Source organism: Triturus cristatus, chromosome 5_2, assembly GCF_964204655.1.
Source record: "Triturus cristatus chromosome 5_2, aTriCri1.1, whole genome shotgun sequence".
NCBI lineage: Eukaryota > Metazoa > Chordata > Amphibia > Caudata > Salamandridae > Triturus > Triturus cristatus.
This window is the reverse complement of record NC_140588.1, coordinates 305,549,438-305,568,923: the sequence shown is the minus strand read 5'-3', so window position 1 is coordinate 305,568,923 and position 19,486 is coordinate 305,549,438.

The following is a 19,486-nucleotide window of genomic DNA, read 5'->3' as shown; positions in this document are numbered from 1 at the left end:
AGCAACCACTCTTGTCTGTGATGGTGGCATGGGATTTGCCAACTTCACTGCCTGTCCCAACACTTTGGGTAGGTACAGACAGGAGCCCTACATCAATGGTACAAAAGCTGAGGCCTACAGAGACACTGGGGCTAGCATCACAATGGTGGCCCATTGGCTAGTTCCCTCTGAGCAGCTTTTGCCCGGTTTCTCCTACCAGGTGACTAACATTGATGGCAAACAGAACAGTCATCCCATGGCAGAGGTATGTCTCAGCTGGGGAGGGGTCACTGGCCCTAAAAGGGTAGCAGTGTCCCCAACCTTGCCTGTAGACTGCTTACTGGGGAATGACTTAGAACTCTCAGCTTGGGCTGGAGTTGAACAAGACACCCATTTTAAAATGGTAGGCCTTTCACAAAAGGGTAGGGGGGTTGTGCCATTCACAACCCCTGTCCAAATAGATTTCCTCCCTGAAAAGGTTGGAAGGGCAGTGGTAGCCACAGCCCAGGCACAGACAGACTTCCCTGTAGGGACTGGCAGAGCTGTGACAGTCACAGCTCAAACACAAACTGAGTGCCCCCCTGAAAAGGTTGGCAAGGCTGTAATGGTCTCAGCCTATACTCAGACTGACATAGGTGTAGTGAAGCCTGAAACAATGGATCACTCCACACAAACTGAGAGTAGTGGGGAGGAAGAAAAGTCTCCCTCTCCCCAGACATTAGGAAAAGGTCAGCCTCCTCAGGGATCTGACCTCACCCCTTGTGAAGGAACTGCCCCAGAGGTAGCCAGGCCTGGCCTGGCAGAGCCTCTGATGTCAGTGGCCCCTTCCAAGGTGGGATCCAGTCTGGTGCAGGTAGCCTGCCTCTCTCTACCCTGCCTCAGTCAGCCCAGGGCTGCAGAGGTCAGGGAGGCCAGTGGACCCCCAGAGGGCCCCTGTCCACAAGAACCCCCCCATCAAAAGAATGAGGATTGCCTGGCTAGTAGCCCTAGTCAGGTGATGGGTAAAAACATTCCTGAGGGATCTCCTTTACAGGTAGTTAGGGACCTCCCCCAGGGGGATTCTGTTGGGCACAGGCAAACATGGGACCTTAGGGCCCCAAACCTGACCTGTCCCTCCAGTAAGCCCACAAAAGGGACCCAGCCTCCAGCTTTAGGTAGCCAGAGGCTGACCCTGAGAGCACAGTGCAACTCAGTTAAAGGAAGAAAGGCATCCATGGTGGAGGATGATTGGAGGAAGCTGAGGCCTCACTTTGAGGACACTCACTTCAGTACTCCATCTCAACACCAGCCTTTTACTTTGCCAAGACACACCACAGGTAGAGATTCCCTATGGTGGAGACCCTCTGATACCCTTAGGGTGAGGGATTGCTTAGTGGACCATGAGACAGGGGGTAACCATGCCAGTGCTGGTTCCTCCTTATATGGCCACTTGGGCAATATAGGCTTACCTGGTCAAGGTCAGCCTTATCTCCCTTCGTTTGGGGGGGGGTTGTGTAGGAAGGTGGATATCTGACTATGGTTACCCCCAAATTTTTGCCTAGTGTCTAGCTGGTTTTTCGACTTAGTTGGCCTGAGATCCTGCCATTCAGGCTCTCAGGCTATCTGCTCTCTCTGTAAAATGGACTCCATGTACCCTAGGTACATACCCAATTGGTTGGATCACCCTGTCAGCCCCTGTACCAGTGTACACTAGGTACCCAGGGCATTGGTGTATCCAAGGCCTGCCAGGGGCTGAAGCATGTATTATGCCACCCCAGGCTTGGCCTAACAATCTGACACAACTGGCTGATCACTCAGCTGGGGTAAGTTGGTGTAATCACCTCTTACTTAGGTGTAGTATACCTATACCTAAACTTAAATGGGACACCTGGTAACCTATAAGTCACTCCTATGGCAGGCCTTAACAATCCTGAAGGCAGAGTGCTTGGTTCCATGTGAGATGGTGCTCTGGCATGAGCTGAGCCTGTCTGCAGTGGTCGGAACAACTTCCTTCTACTGTTTCCAGATATCGTCATACCATATACTCTTAAGTGCATTATGAACCTCGCGGTTAAATGCTATCTTTGGTTTGGCTTTATCAAAACATGTCGAGTAAGGTGTCATACGAATTGGAATACTAACCCCTCGCCAATTCTGGCGACGGGGTTAGCATTCCACCCTTCTAGAGGGACACGACATGTACAGTACCTGAAACCCGGGTAAAATCAGACATAGCCTCAGCTCCACAAAATGGATGCTGCCACCACAGACACAAGTCTGCCCTCCTGCTGCTGGGAGTCCTTCCAGCTTGGGAGGTGTGGACAAAGGGTTTCCTGCCAGGGGAGGTGCGTGCACCACCCCAGACAGGATTTTGTGTATTGGTCAGGTAGGGCTTGAAAGAAACCAGACATGCCTGTGGCTCACAAGGAGCCTCGGTGCATATGCCAGTTCAAACCGGTCCTGGGGCACACCAGTCCCGGGCCTGGGGCGAGCTGGACAAAGGATTGGGGGTGTAACCACCCCCCTTCCTGGTCCCACCCATAGGGAGGGACCTAGCAGGTAGTCCGGCCCCTAGAATCCGAATAAAGGTAGGAGCTGTGTCCTAAGACTTCAGACGTCCTGGAATCAACTTGAAACTAAGAAGAAGACGGGAACTTCGACATTCTGCTGCACAGAAGACTGAAGAAAATCTCCCCTGTGGTCAGGGAGTGACCACCTTGCTAACGCAAGCACCATCCAGCGAATCAACGTCTGCTTTGCCGCCGCCTCCCGCCGGAGCCCGAGCCCAGAGACTGACAAGACCTGGACCTCCAGACCTCTCACCGCCCGATCCACAGTCCCTGCAAAGAGGAGACCCGTGGAGGCACCGAGACACGTGGAGCCAGCCATCTTGGAACGACTACGACAAGCTGACCAGTGCAACAACCGAGGCTCCCTCTAAGTTGTGCTTTGGGTCCTGAGAAGCCCAACCCTCGAGCAGCATCTGCACCAAAGGTGAGCCCTCCAGCATCTCCACGATCTGCGTGGGGCCCTTCTGCATTTTGCCACTCGACGCGCCTAACCGGTTGCTGGCCCGCTGGCTAGTGGCCATCTTGGCGACGAAATCTACGACAAACACCGCTGGTCTGGTTGCTCCAGACTGGCCCTTGCTCCCCTCCAAAGGAGCAATCCCTCTGACCTTGCTGGTCAGAACCAACAGCTGATTTCCGAATCCTCCTGCAATTGCTTTTGCCAAGGCTTGTTTGCTTCGATCAAGTCGCCGACACCGCCGACAGCGAGAGCCTGCGTGGGACAGCTCGTGAGCCGACTCCTGGACGTCGTCGACCTTCAGGGACCACGTGGCTGCGGAGACAAGCTACCCCTCATCACCTGTTTGCGCCCGACATCGCCTGGTACCCACCTGGTGCCACGCTGGTCACTGGCTAGTGACTGTGAACACTGTCCCCTCTGCTTACAGGTCTTCAACATCTCCGATCCACTCTTGGATCCACTGCATCTCTTCCCGACCGACCGCCTGCAGCATCTTTGTCCCAGGCTCAACGGAACAGATAGAAGAAACCCGACGCACTTTGAGGCCTATGCACCCGCTTCCTGTGGGTGAGGTAAAGCTGGTACTCCGGTGCCCAAGTGTAGTATTACATCTCTAGTGCCTGTGTTCCAAATCTTAAGTTCCTAGGTCATCCGGAAGATTCCTTTTGCAGTAACTTTGTACTTTTTACGCACCCATTGAAACCTATGGGAGCACGCGTGTGACTATTTGCTCTGCACACGCCACCCGTGGACCTCCTGGTCACTAACTGACGTTAGCTCCTTGTAGGCCCAGCGATTCTAGAGGCCCTAGGCCTTTTTCCTTTCCTGCTCGTGGTACTTATACCACTATTTTAGTATATGGTTCGAGTGGCCACCAGGGCCTATCCATATAAAGTGCAACTTCTGTGTATTCTGTGATAATCTTGTTTGACGATTTGTGCTCCTGTGCTCATAAAGAGACTAGGGGTTACTTTGAGAAATAAATACATATATATTTTGAATATATATCTGTGTGGTGTCCTTTCATTGGTATAAAAGGGGGTTACTATTGGTAAAACAGCTTGCTTAACACGCTTCACGAGTTTAGCCTCAAAGACTGCTTAGCCTACGCTACCACTAGGGCAGCTAGTCCAAAAAGGTTGACTTACAACCACACCATAAGGGTTGCTTGGCATGGTACAAGGTGGTCACTAGAACTAGTGAACAGCATATACCAGGCCAACTTCTCACAAGGGGCGTTATAGTTAGCTGGACTTTTCACACGTACAAAACCATAGAAATTCCCCCGTTATAGTTAGTTCAGCTAACTATAACTCGCGCGCCCACAATGCACTGCTGATGACGTCACATATCACATCATTCATGACATGGTCAGTGACATCACTGATGACATCTCAAATGATATCACTGATGACATCACTGATGACATCATCCACTGAATGTGGTTTAGTTTGAAATTTAAATATGTATTATATATATACCAATCTGTATTGAAGATTGAGTGGATATATAACTGTCTGGATGGAGGATTTAGTAGCTGTCTGACTGTCTTTTTAAGTGAGTAATTAAAAGTGTCTCACTTAATACATGGATTAGTAACTAAACTATGTGAATGTGTGCAGCACTGTCTCTGTTGTTGTATAACATGCTGCATCAGTTGGTCACTAACTACATGAGTGTGTATATTAGTTATTGATTAGTTGGGTGAGTATTTGTATGAGACACTGAGTTTGTGTGTGGTTGGATGGGGTGTGTGTAACTCTATGCATAGATGTGTGAATGGTTGATTGACTAGGTGTATGGGTTTAAGAGTGCATGTGGAAACAGTTGTTTGGGTGACTGAGTGTATTTATTTGTTTGTTGGTGAGCAAATATATGTTTTAGTTGTACATCTTCAACAAAGTAAACAAATAAAAGGCATTGCATGTGAGAGTTGGTGTATATAAATAAGTATGTGTAAGAGTCAGTGATTGTGAGAGTAACTATATGAATGAGTGTATAATTGTAATGGTGCTTTTTTAACATATTAACGATGAGTTACTATGTGTTTGAATAAATGAGGTGTTGTTGGATAATTGTGTAAGTATGTAAATTTAAGTGCGATACATTTTTTTCATGAGTGAGTAGTATGACTGCATAACCGACTAAGATGACTGCTGATGTGTCAATGTCTATATATGTGTATAAGCGCATTTGATAGTGTTCTATTAATTAATGACTGCATGTATAGATGATTCTGTTGTTGAATGGGTAGTTGTGTGTGTAGACTTAGGAATCAGTGAGTGGGTATGTAGTAACTGGTATTGGTGTGTCAATGGTTTCAAATATGGTACTCTGTATTTTACAGTGAGTGATGAAAGGTTATACTAGTGTATGATGAGGTGTATCAGATTGTCAAGTGGATGATGTCACCAGTGATGTCATTTGAGATGTCATCAGTGATGTCATCAGTGATGTCACTGACCATGTCATGAATGATGCAATATGTGACATCATCAGCAGTGCATTGCGGGCGCGCGAGTTATAGTTAGCAGAACTAACTATAACGGAGGAATTTCTATGGTTTTGTATGAGTGAAATGGGCAGCTAACTATAACACCCCTGAAACCTATGTTTTTTTCTGTGAATTTCTAAGGTTTTTTGAATGCTAATTTCTAACTATAACGTCTCTGAAACTTATGTTTTTTTCAGTGAATTTCAATGTTTTTTGAAATGCTAACTTTTAAGTGTGATAGTAGTTCTATCTATTCTTTTGTGCTGATTTTCTACAGTTTTTAAACTGTTTATTTATAAATATTTTATTCATTAAATAACATTATATTTGTTTCTGAAAATTGCAAAAAAAAATGTTTTTTTAATTAAAAAAGTAATAGTGATTAATTTTCTTGTTTTCATTTTTTATTTTAATATATTTATATTATTTCCTTTAAAAAAAATTCCAATTTTTTTCGGAGTCTCGCACTCAAAGTGTACACATCACGATGGGTGCGCGCATTCTAGCCGCCATTTTAGAAAAGTCATGAAGGATCAGCGTATGGTGTGCGACGGCTGCGTGTTTTTCAGTTACATCATATACATTTAATATCACATGATATGCGCGATTGGTATGCGACCAGTCTGCGACTCCTGCTCCCGTGCATTCGCGACACATGCGCATTGCGGAACGAGATGTTTGCGCGGTTGCGGGTCCCGCGTGACATCATATACGTGCTGGGGCGCGCTGGGTGCGCGACTCCCGCAAAAAAAAATTATGTTCCAAAATGATATGTATGTGTCTTTAATATACATATTAAGGCAAGAGATTATGTAAGATATTCATCAAAATAATATATTTGTACTTATAATAAACTTATATTATTTTTAAATATATTTTTGCGAAGTAGGGTGCGTGCATCGTGAGTGCAGAAAACCAGGTCAGCAGAGCTGCTGTAGAGCCAGAGAACCAGGTCAGCAGAGCTGCTCTAGAGCCTAAGAACAAGGTCAGCAGAGCTGCTCTAGAGCCAGAGAACCAGGTCAGCAGAGCTGCTGTAGAGCCAGAGAAACCAGGTCACCAGAGCTGCTTTAGAGGGAGAGAACCAGGTCAGCAGAGCTGCTTTAGAGCCAGAGAACCAGGCCAGCAGAGCTGCTTTAGAGCCAGAGAACCAGGTTAGCAGAGCTGCTTTAGAGCCAGAGAACCAGATCAGCAGAGATACTCTTGAGCCAGAGAACCAAATCAGCGGAGCTGCTTTAGAGTCATAGAACCAGGTCAGCAGCGCTGCTTTAGAGACAGAGAACCAGGTTAGTAGAGCTGCTCTAGAGCCTAAGAACCAGGTCAACAGAGCTGCTCTAGAGCCAGAGAACCAGTTCTGCAGAGCTGCTGCAGAGCCAGAGAAACCAGGTCAGTAGAGCTGCTTTATGTGAGAAGTTGGCCTGATATGTAGTGCTCACTATTCTAGTGACCACTGTGTATCATTCCAAACGACCCTTATTGATGATTGGTTGTAAGTCAACCTTATAGACCAGCTATCCTAGTAGCGTGGACAAGAGCAGTCTTCAGGCTAAACTCTAGAGGGCGTGTTAAGCCAGCTGTTTACCATCACATATACCCCTTGAACACCAAGTGAAAGGACACCACACAAGTTGTTATGAAAATAAAGGATATTTATTTATAACAAGACTACCCTGGCTCTTTATGAGTCAGGGAGCTAAGCACACTACAAAACTCTTATGAAAATACTTCTGGTTGCACAATTTACACAAATGCCCGTAGGGCACGAAACCATTTACACTTCAAGTGGAATGGGAAAGGTTAGATAGTTTAAAGTTACTGATTCCGGAGGAATCCGATCAGTGGGACTAAACGAAAAAGGGACTGGACACTTGTGGAGTGAACCTACGATGGAGCACCGAGATGCTCGAGTTACCTAGCCCAGAGGCTGCGGCGGCGTGGGGTTCAGCAAGATGTCGGGGGTCCTTGTTGTAGTCTCAGGAGCCTGAAAGAAGCAGTTGCTGGCAGGCGACCAGTGTTTGATGTTCAGAGTGATCCAAGCCTGGATCGGTGATGAAGAAAAACCTGAAAGCAGAGGGGACTCAGTTCTCAACCGCTAGCCAGCGATCGTGTGGGTACCAGGCAGGTACCGGCTGAAGTCACCTCGACCAGGTGAGTGGATGACGTCGGACTCGGCTGTTCCTCGGACCAGGAGGCGCGGCGGCGACCAGGATGGAGGGCGAGCTGTCCCACGAAGGTGTCTGCTGTCGATGATGCTGGGCCCAGGAATGGGGCAGCAGGTCTTGGCAGTGGCAAACCCACGCGGTGGAGTCAAGATGGCGTCGGGAGTGGACCAGGAGGGTCCGAGGTACTCCTCTGTTGAAGGGGAGCAAGAGCCAGTCTGGAGCAACCAGACCAGTGATGAAAGTCTGTCGTGGTGCGTCGTGAAGAGGGCCACAAGCCGGTCGGCGAGTGGTCGGACAACGCGGTGAGCAACAAGGAGCAGAAGGGCCCCCACACAGATCTCGTGGATGCTGGGGAGGCAGACTTCGGTGCTGGAGCCGCTCAGGGTTAGGGCTTCTCAAACCCTAGGTGTACTCACTCGAGGGTCCCTCGGTGGGCGTGCTAGATAAGCGTCGTGCAGGTTCTGAAGATGGCCGGTCCCGCAGGTCTCGTCACACCTACGAATCTCAGCTGGGCTGATGATGTAGGTAGAGGTCAGAGATGGCAGGGAACCCGGGTCTCGTCGAGCTGGGCAGTCTTGGTCCGTGGGAGAGACGTACAGCAAACCGCAAGTGCTTAGGTGGTGCCTGCTGGTGCAGGGTGGCTACTCCTTAGCCACAAGGGAGAGTCTTCAGAAAAAGTCAAGAGTTCCTTTTGTGGAAAGTAGCTCAAGATTCAGAATTATCCAATTTGGGAAGGGGACCCGCTCCCACCTTTATTCTAGGAAAAAGGGGCTGGCCCGTGACTAGGTCCTACCTATGGGTGGGACCAGGAGGGGGGTGGTTACACCCCTATCCTTTGTCCGGCTTCGCCCCAGCTCAGGGGCTGGTGTGCCCCCGAAACTGGTTTGAGCCGGGCTATGCACAGTGAGCACCGGGGTGCCACTTACAATCACCTTCCTTTCAGCCCTGCCTACCTGGGATACACAGACCCTGTCTGGGATGGTGCTAACACCGCCCTCGACAGGAAACCCTTTGTCCAAGCTCCCCTCGCTGGAAGGTCTCCCAGCCGCAGGAGGTCAGACTTGTGTCTGGTGGCAGCATCCATTTTGTGATGCTGAGGCTTGAGTCAACTTTAACCGGGGTTCAAGGTTACTTCCATGTCGTGTCCCTCTAGAAGGGTGGAATGCTAACCCCTCCGCCAGAACTGGCGAGGGGTTCGTATTCCAATTCGTATGACACCTTACTCGACATGTTTGGGTGATGCGATGCCAAAGTTAGCAAATAACCGCGAGGATTATAATGCACTTTAAGGTAGTTGGCCCGCGTCACCATGGAACGGCTATTAGGATTTGGTTCCGCAAGCCGTCGACGGGCTCAGCTCGCGCTAGAGCACCATCTCACATGATTCCCAGCACTCTGCCTTCAGGATTGATAAGGCCTGCCATAGGAATGACTGACAGGAATCCATGCGTCCATTTTAGGGTTAGGTATAGGAATACTACACCTACAGCAACGGGTGATTACACCACCTTGCCCCAGCTGTCGTGCAGCCAGTTGTGTCAGATTTGGGCGGCCATCCAGGGGTGGCATAATACATGCTGCAGCCCCTGGTAGGCCCTGGGTACACCGATGCCCTGGATACCTGTGGTATGCTGATACAGGGACTGATAAGGCGGCCCAGTTCCAATTAGTGGATGCACCTAATGTACATGTGTGTTAATTTCGAGAGAGAACAGCTAGGCTGTGGGTCTGATTGGCAGGCCCGCAGCCAGGGAAAGTCGTAAACCAATGAAGCAAAAGCAAAAAATCTGGGCGATCATAGGATTGCAGACCCTACTCTCCTACATGACCCCCCCCCAAACTTTGGGACAATAAGCTAACCTTGACCAGGTGAGTGTTCTTGCTCTAAGTGGAAATACCTGGAGAGCCCATCTGCATTGCCATGATCAGTGCCAGGTCTATGCTCCACTGTGAAGTCCATCCCCTGTAGGGAAATGGACCACCTAAGTAGTTTGGGGTTTTCACCCTTCATTTGATTTAGCCACAAGAGGGGCTTATGGTCGGTCTGAATCTTGAAGTGAGTGCCAAACAAGTATGGCCTCAACTTCTTCAGGGCCCAAACCACAGCAAAGGCCTCCCTCTCAATAGCTGACCAATTCTTCTCTCTGGGGGTCAGCCTCCTGCTAATAAAAGCTATGGGCTGGTCATGACCATCAAAATTCAGCTGAGATAGAACAGCTCCCACACCCAACTCCGAAGCGTCTGTTTGGACAATGAATGTTTTGGAGTAGTCTGGACTCTTTAGGATAGGCGCTGTGCACATGGCCTGCTTTAGGTCATCGAATGCCTTTTGACAGCTCGCTGTCCACTGAACTTTTTTGGGCATCTTTTTACTTGTCAGATCGTTTAGCGGGGTCACAATGGATCCATAATTTCTGACAAATTTCCAGTAATAACCAGTCAGGCCCAAGAAAGCTCGAACCTGAGTCTGGGGGCATCTTTTTACTTGTCAGATCGTTTAGCGGGGTCACAATGGATCCATAATTTCTGACAAATTTCCAGTAATAACCAGTCAGGCCCAAGAAAGCTCGAACCTGAGTCTGGGTGGTTGGAGGAGCCCAGTCCTGGATGGCCTGTATTTTGCCCTCCAATGGCTGAACCTGGCCTCCACCTACAAGGTGGCCCAGGTATACAACCTGTGTCTGCCCTATCTGGCACTTAGTGGCCTTGATAGTGAGGCCTGCCTTCTGCAGAGCCTCTAACACTTTCCTCAGGTGGACCAGGTGATCCTCCCAGGTGGAGCTAAAGACAGCGATATCGTCCAGATACGCCGCGCAGAAGTCGTCCAACCCAGTGAGAACTTGATTCACCAGCCTTTGGAAGGTGGCAGGTGCATTTTTCAAACCAAAGGGCATTACCATGAACTGATAATGCCCACCCGGGGTAGAAAATGCTGTTTTGGGCTTGGCCTCCTCAGCTAACCTGATTTGCCAATACCCAGCTGTCAGGTCAAATGTACTTAAGTAGTTGGCCGAAGCCAACCGGTCTATAAGTTCATCTGCTCTTGGTATCGGGTGGGCGTCAGTCTTAGTGACTGCATTGAGGCCTCTGTAGTCCACGCAAAACCTCATCTCTTTCTTACCGCCCTGGGTGTGAGGTTTTGGTACGAGAACTACTGGACTAGCCCAGGGGCTGTCCGAGGGCTCAATGACAATGACTCCCAGCTCCAACATTTTCTGCACCTCTGTCTTGATGCAGTCTCTGACATGATCAGGCTGTCGATAGATTTTACTCTTTACGGGCAGATTGTCCCCAGTGTCGACCTCATGGGTACACCAATTGGTCTGACTGGGTGTCAGAGAGAACATATGTCGGAAGGATTGAAGAACCTGTTTACAATCCTGTTGTTGATGTCCAGAGAGGCTGCCACAAAAGACAACACCATCTACTGACCCATCGTCAGGGTTCTGAGAGAGCAGGTCCGGGAGAGGGTCACTCTCCTCCTCCTGTCCCTCATCTGTGGCCATGAGCAAGCCCATGCCCTCCCTGTCGACATATGCCTTGAGCCTGTTTACATGGAGCACCCGGTGGGGGCTCCGGGGAGTTCCCAGGTCTACCAAGTAGGTGACCTCTCCCTTTTGCTCAATGATCGTGTGGGGCCCAGACCATTTGTCTCTGAGTGCTGCTGGGGCCACTGGCTCCAGCACCCACACCTTCTGTCCAGGCTGATACACAGTCAGGACAGCCTTTTGGTCGTGCCAAGCTTTTTGTAATTCTTGGCTCGCCTCAAGGTTTTTAGATGCCTTTTCCATGTACTCAGCCATCCGCGAGCGGAGACCGAGCATATAGTCCACAATGTTTGATGCCGGCTTTTTGAGAGGTCTCTCCCATCCTTCCTTTACCAAACAAAGGGGTCCCCTTACAGGATGTCCGAACAGAAGTTCAAAAGGGCTGTAGCCAACCCCCTTCTGCGGGACCTCTCTGTAGGCGAACAAGAGGCAGGGTATAAGGACATCCCATCTCCGCCGAAGCTTTTCAGGTAGTCCATGAATCATCCCTTTTAGGGTCCTGTTGAATCTCTCAACAAGCCCATTGCATTGTGGGTGATAGGGTGTGGTGAATTTGTAGTTGACACCGCACTCCTTCCACATAGCAGTCAGATATCCCGACATGAAGTTTGCACCTCTGTCGGAGACAACCTCCTTAGGGAAGCCCACTCTGGAGAACACTCCAACTAGGGCTCGTGCCACAACAGGTGCGGTAGTGGTCCTAAGGGGAATAGCTTCAGGATACCTGGTGGCGTGGTCCACCACCACCAGTATAAACTTGTGCCCTGATGCTGTCTGGGGTTCCATTGGTTCGACAATGTCGATCCCCACTCGTTCAAAGGGTACCCCCACCACCGGCAGTGGTATGAGGGGGGCCTTTGTCGTGCCACCTGACTTACCACTGGCTTGGCAAGTGACACAGGAGCGGCAAAACTCCTTCGTATCTTCGGACATGTGGGGCCAGTGAAAGTGTGGAACAATTCTGTCCCAAGTCTTATTCTGGCCTAAGTGACCTTCAAGGGGAATCTCGTGGGCCAAGGTAAGGAGGAAACCTCTCAGAGACAAGGGGACGACCAGCCTCCTGGTCGCGCCAGGCTTGGGGTCTCTTGCCTCGGAGTACAGGAGTCCATCGTCCCAGTACACTTTGTGGGTACCTGTGGCGTTCCCTGCAGCCTCAGCAGCAGCCTGCTGTCTGAGGGGTTCAAGTGAGGGGCAGTCTAACTGTGCCTTCCCCAGGTCTTCCCTAGAGGGTCCCCCTGAGCCCAGAAACTCAACCTGACCAGGTTCAAGCTCTTGTGGCTCAGTTTCCCTCAGTTCCTTAAGGTCAGCCTCCTCAGAGACTTGATCCACGACCTGGGGCAAGGGGGAAGGCGAGGCCTTACCCTTACTGCACCTTTTCTTGGATGGTGTCTGGTCCGTTCTTCCAGGATCCAGCACCTGTTCAGTGGTGCATCTTTTGGCCTGTGACCTGGTCACAGCAAGGACATGTGCTGGCAAGCGCCACTTACCCCTCCCCAGGAGAAATCAACAACTGCCATACTGTGATTGGTAGTGACATTGCTGGCATTGGTCACTAGGTAATCGGTACCTAGCATGATCTGTCCAGGGTCCACAAAGTTAGGCGTCACCATGGTGACACTGGCACAAGTGTCCCTGTAGGCCTGAGCCACTTTTCCATTGATCAAAGGCGTCTGCCTGTATTTGCCCAAAGTATTGGGACTGGCATCAGGGGACATATCCATATCCCCTGTACAGACAAGGACGGCCTGAGTGAGTGTGCCAACTAAGTCGTCACTCCCCTCAGTTCCCAAGGTTAACCCAACTAATGCCTTGGGAGGCGCACTACCACTGCTGACTAAACTAGGGGGTGCAGGTGCCTTAGGGGCTGCGGTGGCAGGAGTTTGCCCTCCTTTCTTGGTGCACTCACTAAACCAGTGAGTCTTACTTTTACAGTATTGGCACCACCTTTTTGACTGGCCTTCTGGAGTCTTATTTTTCTGCTGTGAAGCCTGACCCCCACCCTCTTTGGTTTGTTGGGGGCCTGTCGAAGACTTCTGGTCATTTTGTTCGTTCTTGTTACTACCCTTTTGGTCTGCTTTCTTCTGACCACCCTGGTTCTGAGTCTGGTTCTGCTTGACCCTTGTTCTGACCCATCTGTCTGCCTTCTTTCCCAATTCTTGGGGAGAGGTCAGCTCCGAGTCGACAAGGTGCTGATGCAACAATTGGTTCTGACAGTTGTTTAAAATCTGTTCTCTCATGATAAGATTGTACAATCCTGTCTAATCAGTAACCTTGCTACCCAGCAACCAACCTTCTAAAGCCTTAGTGGCACAATCGACAAAGTCAGCCCAATCCTGAGACTGAATTTTCTGGGTGTCCCTGAACAGCACCCGGTACTGCTCGGTGGTTAAGCCGAACCCATCAATCAGTGTATTCTTCAGGACTTGGTAGTTGTTAGCATCCTCAGCTCTCGTAGTGTGGAGCGTGTCTCATCCTTTACCTTCAAAGGAGAGCCACAGTATAGCTGCCCACTGGCTTGGGGGGATGCACCGGACAGTGCAAGCCCTCTCCAAGGCAGTTATCCACTTGTGGATGTCGTCCCCTTGCTTAAAGGGGGGCACTATTTTACTCAGGTGTCTAGTGTCTATACCCCTGTCTTTCTCTCTAATGAGAATGCTGCCACCAGTGGGATCTAACCCACTCAATTTCTGCTCTCGGGCCAAGGCAAGTCTTTCTTTGGCGAGGGCAAGTTCTTCCCGCTCGATCCTCAGATTGACTTCCCTCATCTTCGCTTCGTGCTCCCTTCTCTGAGGGGACGTCATCCCTCTCTGAGAAGATGCCTGAGAAACATGTGTTCGAACAGATCTGTTAGAGCCTCTCGAGAGAGACCTAACTCGTCCGTTCCCAAGGTTAAGCCTGCTTAAGAGTGGGCCCGGGGCTCCCCCAGTTCCATTCTCATGCCTGCTTAAGTTGGTCCTTGTGAGCCTACTGACTACTACGGGACCTCCGTCTGCCTCGTCCCCTTCTAACTATTCTTCCTCTTCCTCCTCACCATTGAGGTCGAGGTCAGGGTCACCAAGGGTTCCCTCTAAGGGAGGCATGTTCCCATCAGCATTAGGGGGGCCTGTTTTAGAGGACCTCCTAGCATCGTAAGTCTCTAAGAGACCTATCAGAAATGCGATGTTAGGGTTAGAACCCTGGTTTAGCTTCCTGGAGGCACACAGCTGTCTCATCTCCGTGAAGCTAAGAGCTGCATATCGTGACACGACCTGTGGAGGGTCGATGACCACTAAGGGAGTCTCTGCGGACTCTCCGTGGACCGACATGCTTTCTAGTGAGGTGTAAGTGATGCACCTACCTACACTATGTGTTTCTCTACTGATCCCTTGCTAAGAGTTATAGTCAGGGTGTGCTAGTCCCTGTTTCACTATAACAGCTGGTTCAGTAGAACTCAGAGTATTCTAAGTTAAGTTATATGTACCTGGGTACTTATGTGATCTTTCAACTCGATATTCTTAGGATACGTGTGTGGTAAAACAACAGCAAGCTCAAATCCCAACCGCTGCTCACCAATGTGAGAAGTTGGCCTGATATGTAGTGCTCACTATTCTAGTGACCACTGTGTATCATTCCAAACGACCCTTATTGATGATTGGTTGTAAGTCAACCTTATAGACCAGCTATCCTAGTAGCGTGGACAAGAGCAGTCTTCAGGCTAAACTCTAGAGGGCGTGTTAAGCCAGCTGTTTACCATCACATATACCCCTTGAACACCAAGTGAAAGGACACCACACAAGTTGTTATGAAAATAAAGGATATTTATTTATAACAAGACTACCCTGGCTCTTTATGAGTCAGGGAGCTAAGCACACTACAAAACTCTTATGAAAATACTTCTGGTTGCACAATTTACACAAATGCCCGTAGGGCACGAAACCATTTACACTTCAAGTGGAATGGGAAAGGTTAGATAGTTTAAAGTTACTGATTCCGGAGGAATCCGATCAGTGGGACTAAACGAAAAAGGGACTGGACACTTGTGGAGTGAACCTACGATGGAGCACCGAGATGCTCGAGTTACCTAGCCCAGAGGCTGCGGCGGCGTGGGGTTCAGCAAGATGTCGGGGGTCCTTGTTGTAGTCTCAGGAGCCTGAAAGAAGCAGTTGCTGGCAGGCGACCAGTGTTTGATGTTCAGAGTGATCCAAGCCTGGATCGGTGATGAAGAAAAACCTGAAAGCAGAGGGGACTCAGTTCTCAACCGCTAGCCAGCGATCGTGTGGGTACCAGGCAGGTACCGGCTGAAGTCACCTCGACCAGGTGAGTGGATGACGTCGGACTCGGCTGTTCCTCGGACCAGGAGGCACGACGGCGACCAGGATGGAGGGCGAGCTGTCCCACGAAGGTGTCTGCTGTCGATGATGCTGGGCCCAGGAATGGGGCAGCAGGTCTTGGCAGTGGCAAACCCACGCGGTGGAGTCAAGATGGCGTCGGGAGTGGACCAGGAGGGTCCGAGGTACTCCTCTGTTGAAGGGGAGCAAGAGCCAGTCTGGAGCAACCAGACCAGTGATGAAAGTCTGTCGTGGTGCATCGTGAAGAGGGCCACAAGCCGGTCGGCGAGTGGTCGGACAACGCGGTGAGCAACAAGGAGCAGAAGGGCCCCCACACAGATCTCGTGGATGCTGGGGAGGCAGACTTCGGTGCTGGAGCCGCTCAGGGTTAGGGCTTCTCAAACCCTAGGTGCACTCACTCGAGGGTCCCTCGGTGGGTGTGCTAGATAAGCGTCGTGCAGGTTCTGAAGATGGCCGGTCCCGCAGGTCTCGTCACACCTACGAATCTCAGCTGGGCTGATGATATAGGTAGAGGTCAGAGATGGCAGGGAACCCCGGTCTCGTCGAGCTGGGCAGTCTTGGTCCGTGGGAGAGACGTACAGCAAACCGCAAGCGCTTAGGTGGTGCCTGCTGGTGCAGGGTGGCTACTCCTTAGCCACAAGGGAGAGTCTTCAGAAAAAGTCAAGAGTTCCTTTCGTGGAAAGTAGCTCAAGATTCAGAATTATCCAATTTGGGAAGGGGACCCGCTCCCACCTTTATTCTAGGAAAAAGGGGCTGGCCCGTGACTAGGTCCTACCTATGGGTGGGACCAGGAGGGGGGTGGTTACACCCCTATCCTTTGTCCGGCTGCGCCCCAGCTCAGGGGCTGGTGTGCCCCCGAAACTGGTTTGAGCCGGGCTATGCACAGTGAGCACCGGGGTGCCACTTGCAATCACCTTCCTTTCAGCCCTGCCTACCTGGGATACACAAACCCTGTGTGGGATGGTGCTAACACCGCCCTCGACAGGAAACCCTTTGTCCAAGCTCCCCTCGCTGGAAGGTCTCCCAGCCGCAGGAGGTCAGACTTGTGTCTGGTGGCAGCATCCATTTTGTGATGCTGAGGCTTGAGTCAACTTTAACCGGGGTTCAAGGTTACTTCCATGTCGTGTCCCTCTAGAAGGGTGGAATGCTAACCCCTCCGCCAGAACTGGCGAGGGGTTCGTATTCCAATTCGTATGACACCTTACTCGACATGTTTGGGTGATGCGATGCCAAAGTTAGCAAATAACCGCGAGGATTATAATGCACTTTAAGGTAGTTGGCCCGCGTCACCATGGAACGGCTATTAGGATTTGGTTCCGCAAGCCGTCGACGGGCTCAGCTCGCGCCAGAGCACCACTCACATGATTCCCAGCACTCTGCCTTCAGGATTGATAAGGCCTGCCATAGGAATGACTGACAGGAATCCATGCGTCCATTTTAGGGTTAGGTATAGGAATACTACACCTACAGCAACGGGTGATTACACCACCTTGCCCCAGCTGTCGTACAGCCAGTTGTGTCAGATTTGGGCGGCCATCCAGGGGTGGCATAATACATGCTGCAGCCCCTGGTAGGCCCTGGGTACACCGATGCCCTGGATACCTGTGGTATGCTGATACAGGGACTGATAAGGCGGCCCAGTTCCAATTAGTGGATGCACCTAATGTACATGTGTGTTAATTTCGAGAGAGAACAGCTAGGCTGTGGGTCTGATTGGCAGGCCCGCAGCCAGAGAAAGTCGTAAACCAATGAAGCAAAAGCAAAAAATCTGGGCGATCATAGGATTGCAGACCCTACTCTCCTACACTTTAGAAGGAGAAAACCAGGTCAGCAGAGCGGCTCTAGAGCCAGAAAACCATGTCAGCAGAACTGCTTCAGAGCCATAGAACTGGGTCAGCGGAGCTGCTTTAGAGCCAGAGAACCAGTTCAGCAGAGCTGTTGTAGAGCCAGAGAACTAGATCAGCAGAGCTGCTCTGTAGCATAAGAACTAGGTCAGCAGAGCTGCTCTAGAGCCAGAGAACCAGGCCAGCAGACCTGCTGTAGAGCCAGAGAAACCAGGTCAGCAGAGCTGCTTTAGAGAGAGAGAACCAGGTCAGCAGAGCTGCTTTAGAGCCCGAGAAAGAGGTCAGCAGAGCTGCTCTAGCTGACACTGACTGACTGACACTGACTGATTGACACTGACTGACACTGACTGACACTGACTGACTGACACTGACTGACTGACACTGATTGACTAACAATGATTGACTGACACTGACTGACTGATTGACTGACACTGACTGACTGACACTGACTGACACTGACTGACACTGACTGACTGACACTGACTGACTAACACTGATTGACTAACAATGATTGACTGACACTGACTGACTAATTGACTGACACTGACTGACTGACACTGACTGACACTGACTGACACTGACTGACTACTCTCTACTTCTCTACTACTGACTCTCTACTACTCTCTACTACTCTCTCTCTACTACTCACTCTCTTCTACTCGCTCTCAACTACTCTCTACTACTCACTCTCTACTACTCTACTACTCTCTACTACTCACTCTCTACTACTCGCTCTCAACTACTCACTCTACTACTCTACTACTCACTCTCTACTACTCACTCACTACTACTCTCTACTACTCACTCTCTACTACTCACTCTCTACTACTCACGCTCTACTACTCGCTACTACTCACTGTCTACTACTACTCTCTCACTACTCACTCTCTACTACTCTCTACTATTCACTCTCTACTACTCACTCTACTACTTTCTACTACTCTCTACCACTCACTCTCTACTACTCTACTACTCACTCTCTACTACTCTCTACTACTCACTCACTACTACTCTCTACTACTCACTCTCTACTACACTCTCCACTACTCTCTCTCTACTACTCTCTATTACTACTCTCTATTATTCACTCTCTACTACTCATTCTCTACTACTCTCTACTGCTCACTCTACTACTCTCTGCTGCTCTCTACCACTCACTCTCTACTAATCTACTGCTCTCTCTCTCTACTACTCACTCTCTACTACTCTCTCTCTACTACTCTCTACTACTCACTCTCTACTACTCACTCTACTACTCTCTACTACTCACTCTCTACTACTCTCTCTCTACTACTCGCTCTCTACTACTCGCTCTCTACTACTCACTCTCCACTACTCTCTCTCTACTACTCTCTCTCTTCCTGATGCCGTTCAAAGGCAACACCTATTGCCTTTGTCAGTGCTTGTTATTGAATCTCCCCGAGCCCAGTCTTGATTCTGGCATTGTGTATTATAAAGCCTAACATGGGTGAAGAGCATGCGTAAAAGTGTTCAGACTGGATAATACAGGAGGCATCAGCTTTTCTGAACCAAAAAATATGTAAGGCAATGGCCCCACCAGCTCTTGGAACCCATCTATGTAAATTATGGAACATGTTTCCCAATAAATCATTACCTAGACCGTATTGCCAAGAAATAGTTAAATCCTTCCTGCACTTCTCTCCCTTCCCCCTCCCCACCCCCACCAGACTTGCAGGCTTGTGTTTATAGTTTTCTTTGTGTTTTTACTGGGTGTTTCTTGGTTGTGAGGTGTGAAAGTTCACCTCATTACTTTTGAAACATCCGGTAATCTCCACGTTCAGATACAGTTGTTGCCCAAGAGTGAAGTAGGGCTGACATGGGAGACAAATTGGCTGCTGCCCTGTACTTCGACATTGGTGTGAAATGGTGTGAAGGAGAAAGTGCTGTTGCTGTAACCAGGTAGTTCTAAAAGCATTTGGAGCAATTTGTTGCACCTACAATGGAGCAAGCAGAGGCCCAGTTGTATATGCAGCATCCTGCCAAATAATCCACCTTCCTGCAGCTCATGCTCCCAGTGCAAGGAGTCGGGGGAGGCAGGGACTCTGGAGGAATGGAGATCTGAGAATGGTTTGATAGTGCATTGTGCTATCATGTCTGCTGTGCA